This window comes from Panthera tigris, chromosome A3 (assembly GCF_018350195.1).
Source record: "Panthera tigris isolate Pti1 chromosome A3, P.tigris_Pti1_mat1.1, whole genome shotgun sequence".
In the NCBI taxonomy this organism is placed as follows: domain Eukaryota; kingdom Metazoa; phylum Chordata; class Mammalia; order Carnivora; family Felidae; genus Panthera; species Panthera tigris.
The window spans coordinates 125,182,432-125,198,556 of NC_056662.1; positions in this window are offsets into that span (position 1 = coordinate 125,182,432).

Genomic DNA, 16,125 nt, shown 5'->3' on the forward strand with positions numbered 1-16,125 from the left:
AACACATGTGTGGTCATGAGCACAACACACGAAGGGCTATATTCATGTGCAGGCATGTTCTGCCCTCTGCACTTGAGAAAGAAGTCACCCATTGTAGAGGGAGACAGACAGACACACAGAGAGACAGAGGCAAGTGTTTTGCGAAGACTGTTCTCCTGCCTTTGGGTCCCCAGTGCCTGGCCAATGCTCATTACAGAGCTAATTCACATCAAGTGCTTTGTTGTGGAATTGAAGTGAATGAGTCAGATGGACTGACTAGCTGGACATGGTAAGAGGAGACAGAATACAAAGACCCGAGTTTTGGCTCTTTGGTTGCATCATCAACACTGTGTGACTATACACAAGCCCTTTCTTCTTTCTAGGCCTTGGTTTCCTCATCTGTCAAATGAGTTCATTTTGATTGATTGTATCTGAAATATCTCAAATATCACCTGCTCTATTAACCCCCCCAAATTTTTAAGGCCTATTGTCCCACCAGAAATGTCACACTTCCTCCCCTGTACAACAAACTGTATATTCACCACTATATTTATTCAGTAAGTTCACTTATTTTGGCAATACCCTCCCCCCACCCCCGCAGAACTCCATCATCGGTAGCTAAATTTTCTGTTAATTTCCTCTTGATGTTCCCACATAGCATAGTTCTGATGGCATCCAAGGTGTGGTGAGCAGAGCCACATAGCAAAAAAAGTTCAAGCTTTGGAGTCAGACCAACCAGAGTTTAGATTTTGGTTCCTTCGTTTTCTAAGAAAGTTACTTAGCTCCCATGAAACTTGAACCACCTACAAAGTAAGATTCCTATTTCCTTCATCTCAGAGTTGTTGGAAGGCTGTGTTAAGACAAATGCTTTAAGCAGTCATTTGGCACCTAGCCAGTTTCTCAACATTATGTCGTTGCTTATAATCCACCTGCTACCTTGCAGATTCACTTAAGAAACATCATGTATGCCCCTTCTTTCTCATCCCATAGCTTCACATTCTGAGATCAGGCCCAGAAGTGAATGGGCTAAACAGACCCCAAAGGAAGGGAAAGCTACCCACTTCCGAAGTTAGTCACCTTCATCCCTTTGGAAACATTTATTGAGGACTGTGACGAAACAGGACAATATCATGCACTTGAGTACAAAATATAATCAAAGTGTTGCAGGACAGACAACATATAAATGACAAAGTGTCATATAGTATGTTTGATAATAAGGGGGTGTACACGGTGTTATAGGAGGATCAAGGAGCATCCAAATCTAAGAGGTGACGCTAGCTTGGTAGTTTCAAAACTCCCTCATCTCTGTTAGTGAAAGAGGAATAGAGTGCTAGGGAAATACCCTCTCCCTTGAGGCTATTTTTTTAAAGCAGGGGAAAAAATTAATAAAGAATTGACTTCCTCCATAGAAATATAAGTAATGGGATTTTAGTCAAATATTTATTTCACAGATACCTACGTGTATAAAAGGATTATTGTAATTATCTATGCATTAAAACTTATCAAGCTTGTAGTCTTCTCATCACTGTAAAAATGTTCAGGCACACAAATACTTCAAATGTCCACAAGATCTTTATATACTAAAAGTCATCAGGGTAGCAAAGTTTCTCACATGAGAAAATTATTCAGATTTAATAATGAATAACCATCATATAAAACAAGTCTCTTTAATGATCCAGTTGCTAACTGACTGGGAAAATGAGCAGAATTCTAATATAATACTTATATTAACATAGTTAAGTGTGGACTCTGTTTCAAAATAGTTTTCTCAATAAAATGACCTAAGTTCTTTTCAGATCCTTTGTATTTTCTCTTTCATTTTGTCTTGAGTAGTAAGATAACAGTTGTAGTATTGAGTTAGTATTATAGTATTGGTGTCAGACCAACCAAAGTTTAGATTTTGGTTACTTCCTTTTCTCATAAAGTTACTTAGCTCCCATGATACTTGAACCTACAAAGTAAGATTCCTATTTCAAAATGTGGTCTGGAAGCTATGTGCAGGTAAGAAATCGGGGCAAGAAACACTAAAGGCAGGAAGATAAGGACAAAGGCTCTTAATTTATTTCACAAAACTATATTTGCACAGTGTAATGAGTTAGCAATTATAAAACTATTTTATGTATACTCTAAAGTTGAGGAATGAATATGCTGGGGGGAAGCCAGAAGGAGGAAGTTATAAATATAGAAAGAAAGATTGGAATGAACACTGTAGATCTGGATTGTGATTGGAGATATTGGTATCAATTCATGTTTTTTAAGATCATAGACAAGTAAATAGTTAAATAGACATGTAAATAAACCCAGGTATGTGCATGTGCATGTATGTGTGTTTTAGTTCCATCTGTTGGAAGGGCCTAGCAGCAATGACATATGAGAAGCAACAAACCACTTAATGCCCACATACTCATTTCTTTTTTTTTAAGGTTCATTTACTTATTTTTGAGAGAGGCACAGACAGTGTGAGTGGGGGAGGGGCAGAAAGAGGGAGAGAGAGGATCTCAAGCAGGCTCTAAACTGTCAGCACAGAGTTCAACGCAGGGCTCGAACTCACGAACCCGTGAGATCACGTCCTGGGCCAAAACCATGAGTTGGATGCTTAACCGACTGAGCCACCCAGGTGCCCCCATACTGGTTTCTATATACTATTGTCCAGTAAAAGGAAATAGACTTCTAGAGAAATACCTGATTCCAGAGATGGAAGAGAAAAAGTACAAGATGAGTCTAGAGAATTCTGTCATTTCTGAAAGTAAGAAAGTACCGAATAATCTTGAGGACGTTTCAGAGATACATAGGAAGCTTGAAAGAGTTCCAAGTGGCCAAATCTGGAACAATATGAATATCTAAAAAATATGGTAACAATTGAATTACACACAACGAATAAAATAAAAATCTATGAGTCCATAATTACAGAAATGAGTAAATGTGTGAGAAGAGAATGTACTTCATTAAAGTAGAATGCCACCTGAGTACAGAAGGAATGGAGCTAGAAAATCATCAATGAAGCTAAAACTAGAGGTGAAAGTTTGAAGGATGGGGTAAGTGCAGAGGCTCTCAATACACCTCTTCACAATTACACATTACATACAAAGGGACAATTAGGAACTTCACTATGGAGAAACCTGAAAGGCACAGATTCAACCAAATCTTCCAACTAAAATCACCAATACTGGGACAAACTGACATTGTGGTCCTCCTAACGAGATGCACTGAGAAGGACACAATATTGTTTCAGTGACACTATCCCAAAAATAAGTAATCTGAATCTAATGATAAGGAACTGTCACAAAGACCCAAATTGAGGGGCATTTTAGAGAATATTTTACTAATAATTTTCAAAAAGGCCCAAGTCAAAACAAACAAACAAAACAAAACAAAAACAAAAGAGAAGGGCTAAAGAATTGTACCCGAGATAGAAGATTAAAGAGAAATAAAAACTAATGTAGTGTGTGGTCCTGGATTAGATCCTGAACAAGAAAAACAATAAGAAACAGTATATTGTAACAGCTGCCAAATGTGAATAGAGGCCCAGGATTAGATAATAATATTATATCAGTGTTAACCTTCCTGATTTTAATAATGGCATTATACTTATGCAAGAGAACACCCTATCTTAGCAAATGCACACTGAAATACTTAGGGGTATAAGGGGCACAATGTCACCAACTCTCAAAGTGTCAAAAAAATTATCTATCTATCCATCCATCCATCCATCCATCCAGGAAGAGGAATAAAGGGAGAGAGAGTTAAATTGGATAAAATATAAACAATCAGTGAATCTGAATAAAAGAAATCCAAGAGCTCCTTTTACTATTTATTTGTCTATAAGTTTTAAATTACATTTAAATCAACTATAACATGCATTTATTCAGTGAACATAATTCTTGCTCTCAATCAGTTCACAGTAGAGTAGGGAGAATTTCAACAACTACATGAAACACCTTGTTCTGGCAGAAAGATATACTGGCAAAGAGGTGACTCAGAATAGGAAGTGGCCGCCTCTGCTTGGGGAAATCAATGAACCTAGTCCAGAAGTTCCTATCAGAAGTGATGAGGGCTGGAACCAGACAATGACAGAGGAGTCAGATTCAAGAGATGTTGTGGAAGTTGAATCAGCAGAATTCAGTGATCAAATGAATGGCAGGATGGTGGAGCCAGGAGAAGCTTGGCATGACTCTTGTGTCCCTGCTCAGGTAACAGAGCTCACTGGGATAAGAAACACAGGATGAAGAAAAGATATTAGAGGGAGAGAATGAATCCAAATTTGAACATGACAAGTTGTAGATATCCACGAATCATCAGGCAGCAATGATACCTTTATTTACTTAGAATAGTCTCTCAAAGTATCAAGTAGACTAATCACTGAGGGCATTTGGCTGAAATTAGAAAACCACAAATGGGTATAATGTCATTCAAGCCTAGGTTTGGTGGAAATCGGATTGGGATCTGATTAAATTTAGAGTCATAGAAAGCACCTCCTCAAACCCTCGCCTGACCTCTGACACAGATAGTCTTTCCAGGGGACACATTGTCTTTATACTTATCTTTTTATTCATCCAGGAAATATTTACTTCAAACACTGTACAAGGCACTGGAGATACAGAGATGATTAATTCATTGGCCCTGCCCCCCAAGGTTTTCAGGGATTAGTGGAAAAGAAAAATAATTATAAATCAGTGTGCTTAGGGTAGAGGCTGCACAGGATTATGTAGAAGGGACAAGAGTATGACAGTGAACATGCAATCAGGGGTGTGGCTGGTTTTGAAAGATATTAAGGAAATCAAGCTAAAGCGTGCTAAGAAGTGCCTGAATGTGATAGGGAAGCGGATACAGGGGTCTAGGATAAATTCAGGATGGATTTTACCTGAGCTACCAGGAAGGTATTGGTGCCATTCACAGGGATGAGAACACAAGAGTCGAAGGCAAGCTTTCTTTGTTTTAATGGGGAGGAGGAAGAGGCTAGCAGCAGTGACTAACTGGAAAAGAAAGGAGAGGCCATCAATCTCAAAGCCAAACTCCAAAAAAACCCCGAAAAATGTCACCAACGCCAATTTCATCCACAAAAATACCGAATGCATGCTGGACTGGACTTGGCACTCTGCGCTGCGCTGAGGGACATGCATCGCTGACCCATATTTTGCAACAGTATCGAGGGGGAGCACCTCCAGAAACAAGCTGCTTGCTCCTTAAATAGCAAACACACATATGTTCTCGCCACCAGCGGGGCTATTGCCAGGAAATCACACAGACCCCAAATAAAAAACAAGCCAAAGGAAAACAAAGAGACAAGCCTCCTAGTCTCCTGTTCATGGGGCACTGAAGTTCAGGGCAAGGCCCTCTCTAGGTGGTCACGGGGTCCAGATAAAATCCTTCCCAGAGCCTCTGAAATTTGTTTGTGCAGGTGAATCAGAAGGCAGGGGACCTGGGAAGAGGACGGTTACGGCGTGCCTGTTCCGTGCCAGGCACTGTGCTTCTTCCCTCACATTCCTTGTTTCCTGTCTATGAAGTCAGTGTTATTATCATTCCTATTTCACAAATGAGGAAACAGGCTGTGAGGGTGAGCGACTCTCAGAGGCCGCTGGGCAGTGGCCGTGCTAATGTTCAGAGCCAAGCCTGCAGATGCCAAAGCTGTTTCTTTTCTCAGCAATGCATCGCCTGTCTCGAGGAAGTAAGCGTGCTTTCTGGGAGCTTGTCGGGGCCGGAGGTGAGGCGCCTATCACTGCCACGTCCACGCAGAAAACAACCTGGTAACAATGCAGGCCCAGTGTGCTGAACGTGTGTACGTGTAGATGTCTCAACACTCCTTTTTTTGTTGTTATTCTTTTTTGGTTTTTGTTTTTAAAGCTACCTAATAAGGAGAGAGCCCCTTAGTCTCCACAGTTCCACTCAGATTATGGGTTCTCTGAGCAAGTTGATAAAGTCCTGAAAGTCTCAGGCCAGGAGTTGTTTCCCTGCTTTGTTCTACTCGAGACTTGACTCTGGGAATCAGAAACATCAGAATGTCATACAGAACCAGACAGCTTAGATGGCCTCTGGGAACTCCAGGACACGTCCTCCTTAACACACTGGAGTTCCAGGTGCAGAAGCTTCCATGCCATGAACATGGGGAGGGCACATATTTAAGTCCTATTTAGCACTTGGTTCATCTGACCGGCATGCAGCAGGAAACTGGATAATTTTTTTTTTTTTTTTCCCTCGGATGAGGCATAGCAAGCTGATTAATGATGTGAGGGAGAGTGGGCTAAGGAGGGGAGTTCTACAAAAGTTTCCTTTCGGAGAGCCACAGCCGGCACAGGGAAAGAAAGGTGTGCTTTGTAAGGGGGTGGCAGGCAGTGTTTAGCTAATTAGGGTTTGGTTAATGCTGGTGAGTGTCGAACATTCCCGCTAATGGCTGTTACTAATGGGAGAAATGGGATCATTTGTTAACTTTACTTAGGAAAGTGAGTGTTGAAGGCAGAATGGAGAAAAAAAAAGGTGAACATGGCCCATTTTGGCTAAGCCAAATGCAAAGTGGAAAAAATGCCTCATGAGTTTCTTTAAAAAAGCAAGACCCCAATTTCACACGTGCACCACGCTCCCTTGCCTTTAGAAGACAGTGGTCACCCATTCCTACTTAGCCTGCTGGCTTTTCAGGCCCTTTGTTGACCTTCCAATTGACCTTTCCTCCCAGTGCAACATGCATAACTTCTTAAATGGAAGTCGTCTTGGGAGGCATGTGTTATTAAGAACTTACCATGAACTATGCTCTGTGCTTTGACTTGTATGATTTCATTCAAGTTTGACAACACAATTGTGAGATATGTATATGCATCTAATTCCCATTTTACAGATGAAAAAATCGAAGCTCAAAGCCCTAATCTACACAACTAAGTGGCACTTTTATTTTCCAGGGCCTTCTGTTTTATAGAGCATCTTTACCTTTAAGACTCCCCCAGGATAACCTTTAAAACTTATTTTCTAAAGTACAAATGTTTTCCTTTTCTTTTAATTCTTTCCCAATCCATCAGATACATTCCATTCCAGTGTCCCACAGAAAGAGCTCTCTGGCCGTTTGACTTCATGGTAACCCCTGAGTCATGTGGGTAATCAAGATGGACTGACCCAAGAAATATGAACTGCCAAAACAGCATATTCTTCACTAGTGAATTCTGAATGGCTTACTCTCCTCTCTGGATAGTCTTCCCAGAACTTGTACGTTGCAGCCATGACCTATGCAAGTGGAAGGCTGATATAAAAGTCATCTGGACAGAGCCTAGTACATATGTACATTGGCCTCTAGTCACTCCTTTGAACAAGGAATTTCCACTTATGAACTTTCGGCAAGAGTACTCTGCATATGCACTATGAACAGGGTCGATATGAGAAGCTGCTCCGTAATCATGCTCTCAAGCTGGTAAAGACATGGTCTCATCCAATAGGGTTTATATTTGGAAATATGAAGACTTGTTCTTTGGACTATTCAATCACCTGCATAGAATTTCAGATCGGCCCTTTGTTAATCTGGGTATAGAAGAATGGGCCATTGGAGAGGCTCCTTCAAGAGGAAGTCGAATTGAGTAGCCACTGAAGCTTTAGAGGCAGGTAGGACTGATAATCTTGATTTTACTAATTTTCAATTTTTTGACTTTGGACAGGTTGCTTCACTCTGCTTGGTAGTTGAAATGTAATAAATAATATAAAATGTGTGAACTGTTTAATTCATAAAGATTTCAAATCTTCCCTATGGCAGCAGCATCCCAAAAGAGAAAGAAAAAAAAAAAAGTAGTCACTGCAAACCTTTGAAGACCTGCTTGGTTTTGGCATTTACACAATGTTACTTCCCCAGCATTATATTAGATAAAGTAAGTCACAGGCAGACCTGAACTCAAGGGGTGGGAAACAGACTTCACTTCCTGATGGGAATGGCTACAAAATATTGTGCATGGCTTAGTTGGCCACAGAACCCGGTACTCTGAGTTAAACATACAACATGCATTACTCATATATTTCTTCCTAAAAAAGAAACCCTCAAACTAGGTGTTATACACCCATTTTATAGACATGAAAAACAGGCTCACAAACATTAAGAATTTATCTGAGATTAACGAAGTAGTTAATAAAGAGCAGGTCTGCTCTTTAAACTCAGTTTTTATTCCAAAACCAACACTGATAACTCAAATATATACTTTAAAGGCCAAGCATGAGCAATGCTTACATTTCTATAGAAAGGAGCTAAGAAAAATACACTACTTTATCCTCACATTTATGTTTTTAGGACTATTCCAAAGAAAACTTCTTTTTTTTTTTTTTAATTTTGTCAATGTTTATTTTAGAGAGAGATTGAGAGACAGAGTGTGAGTGGGAGGGGCAGAGAGAGGAGGACACAGAATCTGAAGCAGGCTGCAGGCTCTGAGCTGTCAGCACAGAGCCCGATGCAAGGCTCAAACTCATGAACCATGAGATTATGACTTGAGCTGAAGTGGATGCTTTATTGACTTAGCCACCCCGGCACCCCAAGAAAACTTAAGTACATAAACTCTCCTTTTAGATGTCAAGGTGCTTCCAAGTCTGTTCCATGCCAGCCTCGACAATCTACAGGGAAGGGTCTACTACTCCTCCCAAAATGTCCAAACACATGAATCCAAGGGACTTAGAACAGGCTCAAACGACTCATCACATATTACTTTTCCCAGCCCATATTCTCAAAAAACAGGAAATGTTTTTAAATCAAGTGCCAAGAGCAGCCCTACCTAATTAATTAGCCCATATTCCCAGAGATAGATGATGGTGATCATCAATTTGCAGGCCTAGGTTTTATTCATCTAACTCCCTGTTTTGAAAGATCGCTAACATCAAGTCAGTTAAATGAATGTTGTAGGCAATATTCTAAGATGACCCCTCCAAAAAAATCCCTCACCCTTGAATAATTTCCTCCCCTGTGAATACAATGGAACATCACTCCCATGATTATGTTATTGTACCTGACAAAAGGGATTTTGTAATTATAATTAAGGTCACTCATCAGTTGACTCTGAGTTCATTGAAAAGGAGATTATCCAGGTAGGGGTAACCTAATTTTGTGACTTCTTTAAAAACAGAGTTTTCTGTCTGGCAACAGAAGAGAAAGGCAGAGAGATTTAAAAGGAAAGGAATTTGGGGTGCCTGTGTGGCTCAGTCAGTTAAGCATCCAATTATTGATTTTGGCTCAGGTCATGATCTCACCAGGTTTGTGAGATCGAGCCCTGCATAGGGCTCTGCGCTGACAGCGATGAGCCTGCTTGGGATTCTCTTTTTTCCTCTCCCTCTGCCCCACCCCTGCTCATGTGCTCTCTCTCTCTCTCCCTCTCCCCCTCTCTCTTTCTCTCTCTCAAGATAAATAAATAAACATCAAACAAATGAACAAACAATGAGAGAAATTCATCCAAGGCAAGTTCTCCAATAATGAGATGGAGAATGTGGGGCAAAATCTGAGAATGGCCCCTAGGAGCTGAAGGTAATCCTTGGCCAAGGATTGGCCAATCCAAAAACTTGCACTTCAGTCCTGTAGTCACAAGATACTAGATTTTATAACATGAATGGGCTTAGAAGCAGATTTTTCCCCAGAGTTTCCAGATAAGAGCCCAGCCTGGCTGATACCTTGATTTCAGCCTTAGGAGACCTTGAGCAGAGAACCCAAATGGTTGTACAACTCTGTGAATACACTAAAAACAATTGAATTATACACTTTAAATGGATTAATTGTTTGGCATGTTAATTATATCTCAATAAAAGAGGTTTTTTAAGATTTATTTTAAAGATCTTATTTTTCAGAGAAAGAGTGCAAGCGGGGAAGGGGCAGAGAGAGAAGGGGACAGGATATCCAAAGCCAGTTCTGCACTGACAGCAGTGAGCCCGATGCAGGACTTGAACTCATTGGATGCTCAGCTGACTGAGACACCCAGGTGCCCGTCAATAAAGCTGTTTTCTAAAAAGAAAAGTGAGAAAAGTTTTGTAGGAGAAATTGAGGTATATAAGGCTAGGGAAGCAGGTGAGGAATGAGGGCGAGGCTAAATCATGGAAAAAGCCTTGCATATCAAGCTAATCTGACTGGAATGTGTTCCTCCAAAAATAATGGTTCCCTACAAAGGGTTTTAAATAAGGGAGTGAAAAGTCCTATTATTGTTTTAGAAAGATACCTCTAGTGGCTCTATAAGGATGAATTTGAGAAGAGAGACATATACTGCAGACTAGGAGGTTGGTAAAGAGATTAACTCACTGAAAAGATAGACTTGGCCTAAGGCAAAAGGACTGGAAGAAGGCCTAATGTTTGAGAAACAATGGAGACAGAAAAAAAGATGTAACTTTTTAAGATAAGGAAGAAGCTCAAGACCACTGGGGTTTCTAGTTTGAGAGTCCAGCTTTGTAAGGATGATGGTGCCTGCCTGGCCTTTTTTAGAGTCTGGGGAACTGGACCCAAGGGAATTGTGGGAGGTGGTGGGTGGGGATGTGCATTAGGTACTTAGAAATTTCTACTTAGATCCTGGGGCTCTGCCCTCTAGCCAAACACAAATGATACCGATTAAGTCTTTTTGTGATTGTGGTCTGGGCAGTGAAATTTTTAAGAGATCCTAAGTCATTCTAACACACAGCCAAGCCCGTGAACCTCTAGCTTGGATAGCTCCTTTCTAGGTGAGGCTGGCAGAAGAGCGCCCACCCGTTGCTTACCAATGCTTACAGCCTAGCCTACAAGACTTGGCCCTACTGAACAGAGATTGTTACAGAAACTGGTCTGGATCACCCAGCAGAAGAACCAAGTGGCACTTGCAGATCTTGGAAGGCAGGAGGTTTATTTTACACTGGTGGGTTCCGAGGAGTTCATTCCCCAGAGGTCTGAGCCCAGAACATCAACAGAGGGGACAATTTGTAGTCTGTTACTTCTGCATTCCTCATTAGTAGAAATTTGGTGCTGGGGCAAGCAGTTCTTCCGGGAAGAACCCAGAAGGGGAGTCTTCAGGCAGGGACTGGAATTCCCCTATCAGTCCTGTCGGCCATCTTCTAACAGATTTTTCTCTATCAAGATAAGCCCCATCATGAGTAATGGGGTTTCTTGGGCCCATCCAAGAAGCAGTTTCACTGAGGGTGGATTTTACCACAACAGATAAAATTTAAGGTAAGGAGAAGACTATTTGAACTGGTTAAGTGTGGGCTAGCTAGAGCTCTACTCTGAGTGGTAAGAATTCCTAATTACTCTTGTTCAGTGATTATCAAAGTGTAGTTCTCAGACAAGCAACACCAACTTCATCTGGGTACTCATTACAAATTCAGTTTTTTGGGCTTTAATCCCAACCTAATGATCACAAACCTTGGAAAGGAGGCCCAACAATCAATGTATATTTTTTTTAAATAAAGTAAACCTTTACAAATTTTGAAATAATAATAGATTCATAGGCAATTATAAGAAATAATACAGAACCATCCCATTAATGAGAGAGTGTGGGCCAGCTGAGGGTCAAGTTCAGGCTAACAGCACCACTACCCACTCCGCACACCCCCAGCCTCCCCCCATGCACCCCACTCCTGCCAGGTGGGACCTGTATGATATTCTTTGGACACCCCCACTACCCAAAAACAAAATAAATAAGTCTCCACCAGTTGACAAGAAAAAGGCAACCCCATCAATGGCCTAAAGTCCAGGAACTCCCTACTGTCTTAATGTTAATTGTTTGCTAGAGGGAAAAACAACCTTAGCTTTGACAATAGTTAGGTTTCCAGCAAGTCTTTAGCATGTGAAAGTCTCTTTGGAAACTTCCCTTTTGATTTTACCTACTCCAAGTCCTTGGTATATAACCAGACATTCCACACAACCCCAGTCCAGCTCTTCCTGCCCACGGGTCCTGTCCCTGTGCTTTAATAAAATCATCTTTTTACACCAAAAACATCTTCAAGAATTCTTTCTTAGCCATCAGCTCTGAACCCCACAAGCCCCACCCTCACCCCAAAACTTCATCACCATCACCCTTTGCCCAATATATGCCAATGGCAACATCTTGCAAAACTATAGTACAATATCACAGTCAGTATATCGAGACTGATACAATTAAGTTAAAAATATAGAATATTTACACCATCATAAGGATCTCTCATGTTGCCCTTTTTCGTTTAAAATTTTTTAATGCTTATTTATTTTTGAGAGAGAGACAGACAGACAGACAGACAGAGAATAAGCAGGGGAAGGGCAGAGAAAGAGAAGGAGATATAGAATCTGAAGCTGGATCCATAGTCCAAGCTGTCAGTAGAGAGCCCCACACAGGGCTTAAACCATAAACCGCTAGATCATCACCTGAGCCAAAATCAGACACTTGAGCCATCCAGGCACCCCTCATGTTGCCCTTTTATAGCCACGTTCACTTCCATCTTGGCCTCATGTACTTCTTAAACCTTGGCCACTACTGTCCCCAATTCTATAATTTTGTCATTCAATAATGTTATATAAATAGAATCAAACAAAATATAGCTTTGGGGGACTGGCTTTTTTTACTCAGTATAATTCTCTGGAGAGTCACCTAGTTGTTGTGAGAATCAATGTTTTCTTTGTACTGTTGAGTAGCGTTCCATGGTGTGGACGTTTGTGTAACCATCCACCTACTACAGTCTTGTTTCAATAAGCCATCCAGGTCATTCTGATGCATGTTTGTTTTTGAGAACCACTGATATCTAGAAAAATAACTTTAAAAGACAGGGAAAAAAATAAGGTGTTTTTGTACTTCTCCTTCCTACTCACTCACCTTGTGGGTCTCCTCTCATCTTCACCACTACTGTTATCACAGTACTGATATTACTCTGTATCCTGCTTATTACTGCTATGCATTTCTTAAGGGAATGATGTATTTATTTAAGAAATATTTATTGTGGTGCCTCCTAGTAACTGTTCTAGGCACCAGGAAAACAGCAGTGGACAAGGTATACAGGTCTCTGCTCATGAAAAATTTTCAGGACAGTGAGGCCAAAGGAGACAATAAACAAAGTCAGGTCAAAATAAATGCCATCTGCTTAAATCCCAACCAACCCAATGTGGCCCTCTTGAACATAAGTAACACTCCATCAAGAGCACTTGGATTCTGATGGGACCATCCAATACATGTCTGAATGTACTAGTCACTATGGAAAGAAAGATTTTGTACTAAGAACTTTATGTTAGCTGAGAAAGAAGATACTCAGGAAAATATTATTCATAATAGCAAAATACTGGAGATACTCCAAATATTCAATAATAGGGAAATACATATGCTGTAGACCATATGGAGTCATTAAATTAATGATTACTCAGACCAAGTAATATCATGAAAATAGCTGTGTTTAATATTATATAGAAAAAAATCAAGATACTGAACTGTATACACTATATAATTCTAATAATATTTTACAAAGGAAGAAAAATTACATGTCAGACAAATGGGTGAAAAATTTTTGGAAGAATATAATTATGACTATCTTAGGATACTGAGTTCACAGATGCCTTTTTTTGAACTCTCTAATTTTCACTAAATTTCATTATCTTTGAACTTATTTATATGCATACGTACAAACAGTTTAAAATATTAATAAATGTTGTTGACATTCTGACATGCTAGTTACTTGTGTATCTTTAGACTCAGAGAAGAAAAGCTATGAGAGCAACAGAGCCACTTTCCACCATATTTATTCCAATAGACCTGGATGGACATAGTGAAAAAAAAGATTCTTCGGAGTCTTCCCAGTGCACTAGTGCCTAGTTGTATTAAGCAATATGCCTCCTACGTTATGAAAATCTCCTGGCAAAAGCAGAGTCTCCTGGTGTCCCCAGAAATTTTGCATAATATCACAGCTTCACAAGAAAATAAGAAATAGCAGAAGGATGACCCAGTAGGAGTCATGTCCCACAAATGACTATGCAAAATCCTCTTAGCTCTGTCAAGGGAATGGGTATATTCCTGTCAATAACCATGGCAAGAATCAAAATTCATTAGCCAAAAATAGATGGGAAAGGCCTAGTTATACACATTTGTGGTATTCTAAAATGTCTTTTAGAGTCCTTTTATGGAACTCTTTTAAATAAAAAAATTTCATCCGCAACTAGAATGAAAATTTCACTATAGAAAATGATTTTGGTTGATCTGGAAAGTGTACATGACAGTGTCATAACCTTGTAGTATCTTGGCTTTATTACCAAGGTTGAACTCATGGGGAAATGAACCCAAGACAAACAAGAGATATGCTGCTGTGTTGGTTAATTTTATGTAACAACTGGACTAGGCTAAGGAATGCCCAGATAGCAGGTTAAACCGGTGTATATATTTGGGTGTATATATGAGGATGTTTCTGGAAGAGATTAGCATGTGAATCAGTAGACTAAGCAAAGAAGATCCACCCTCATCAATGTGGGCAAGCATCATCCAACCCATTAAGGGTTCAAAGGGAACAAAAAAGGTGGAGGAAGGGTGAATTCTCTCTCTTCTTCAGCCATAACATCTACCTTTTTCTCCTGCCCTTGGACATCAGAGCTCCTGATACTGAGACCTTCAGACCCTAGAGCTTAAACCAGGGGTCTTTCAAGCTCTCTGGCCTTTACCCTTGGATTGGGAGTTCACCATTGGCTACCCTAGTTTCCAGGCCTTCAGATTGATACTGACTCATACCACTGGCTTTACTCATTCTCCAGCTTGCAGATGGCAATCAGAAGAACCTTCACAGTCACATGAATTGGTTCCCACAATAAATGTCTTCCTATATATCTATATATCTCCTATTGGTTCTGTTTCTCTAGAGAATCCTGACTAGCACAACTGCCTACATGTATGCGTAGTTTTCAGTGTTCAATAACAAAGTTAATAATCAGCAGATAATAAAGAAAGACAAATGAGGAAATCTGAAAAAATACGAATAATTCTTTAACATCATCCTCAGCACTCAAAACAAAATGACATATTTAAATCTTGGTACACAAAAAAATTCAAAACACTCATGAAGCTCATAGTCTATCCGAGGCTGTGTGCTACGGGAAGGGAGCAATAATCAAGGAACTTATTGAACATATGAATGCTGATTTACATGGAAGAGTCATGGAAAGGACAAGAAGCAAAGGCTGATCCTGGCTCCAAGAACCAGTCAGAAACCAGACTCTTCCAATCCTTCATCTCTGCAAAATCTTCCTCCTGTGTGTTACAGAAAGCAAGTCTCAGAGCGCTCCAGCTTTTGCTCCTGCTACTTTAACAACTGCTCCCTCCCAGCCTGCCCTCCTTGCTCTGTCTCACCAGTGGGACGCTCTAGAGTCTAGGATACGGGAAGAACCACCAAACTGATATTTGATTGATTATACATGTATATGAACAATAGGTATTTTTAAACTTCTGTTCCTACAACCAGATTGCATTGGAGATTAGAGATTTTCTGTTTGAACTCTCTAGTATAGCTATAGCATAATTATGAATAACACAGTAATAGCTAACATTTATTAATCACTTATAAATGCCGAGAACTGTCTTAAGTACTTCACACTATTTCAACTATCACGATTACTATCATTGTGTGCATTTTGATGTTGATACCATCATTTTCTCCATTTTACAAATAAGGAAATTGAGATTTAGGAAGATTAAACCACTTGTTCAGAATCTCAGAGATACTGGGTGGGGGTGAGGTACAGGGTGACAGTGGGGAAAGAATTCAAACCGAGGGCCTCTAAACTTGAGCCAATGTGTTTTACTATCTAGAAGACTCCTTGGAGTACTTTGATTAAAGCTTTCAAAAACTTCCTCTGATATTCAAATTAAATTATTAACTCCAATTAAGAGAGGAGGAAATCTGCCTTAGTCCTGGCTGGTTTGACCAACTCAGGCTGGTGTGTGAGTCTCTTTCCTAGAGCCTGGTTGAAGATAAAACCAGAACCATTAAATGCATTACATTAGCAGACCCTGTAAACCAGAGCTGGGGACTGGATTGTATATTTTCTGTGTGTACACAAGAGGGACAAATATGTGCTTAAAGTTTCGAGGATGGGGCAAATAGCAAAACGACAGTGCAGGTATCATTCTCCTACACTGTCTGGCCCAAGGGAAGGTGCTTTGACTTTGTAAAATGGAAATGACCTTGCCATTGTGAAAGAAACACCCAACATGAAACTAAAAACAGGTCTAAACTCCATTGTTCTCCATG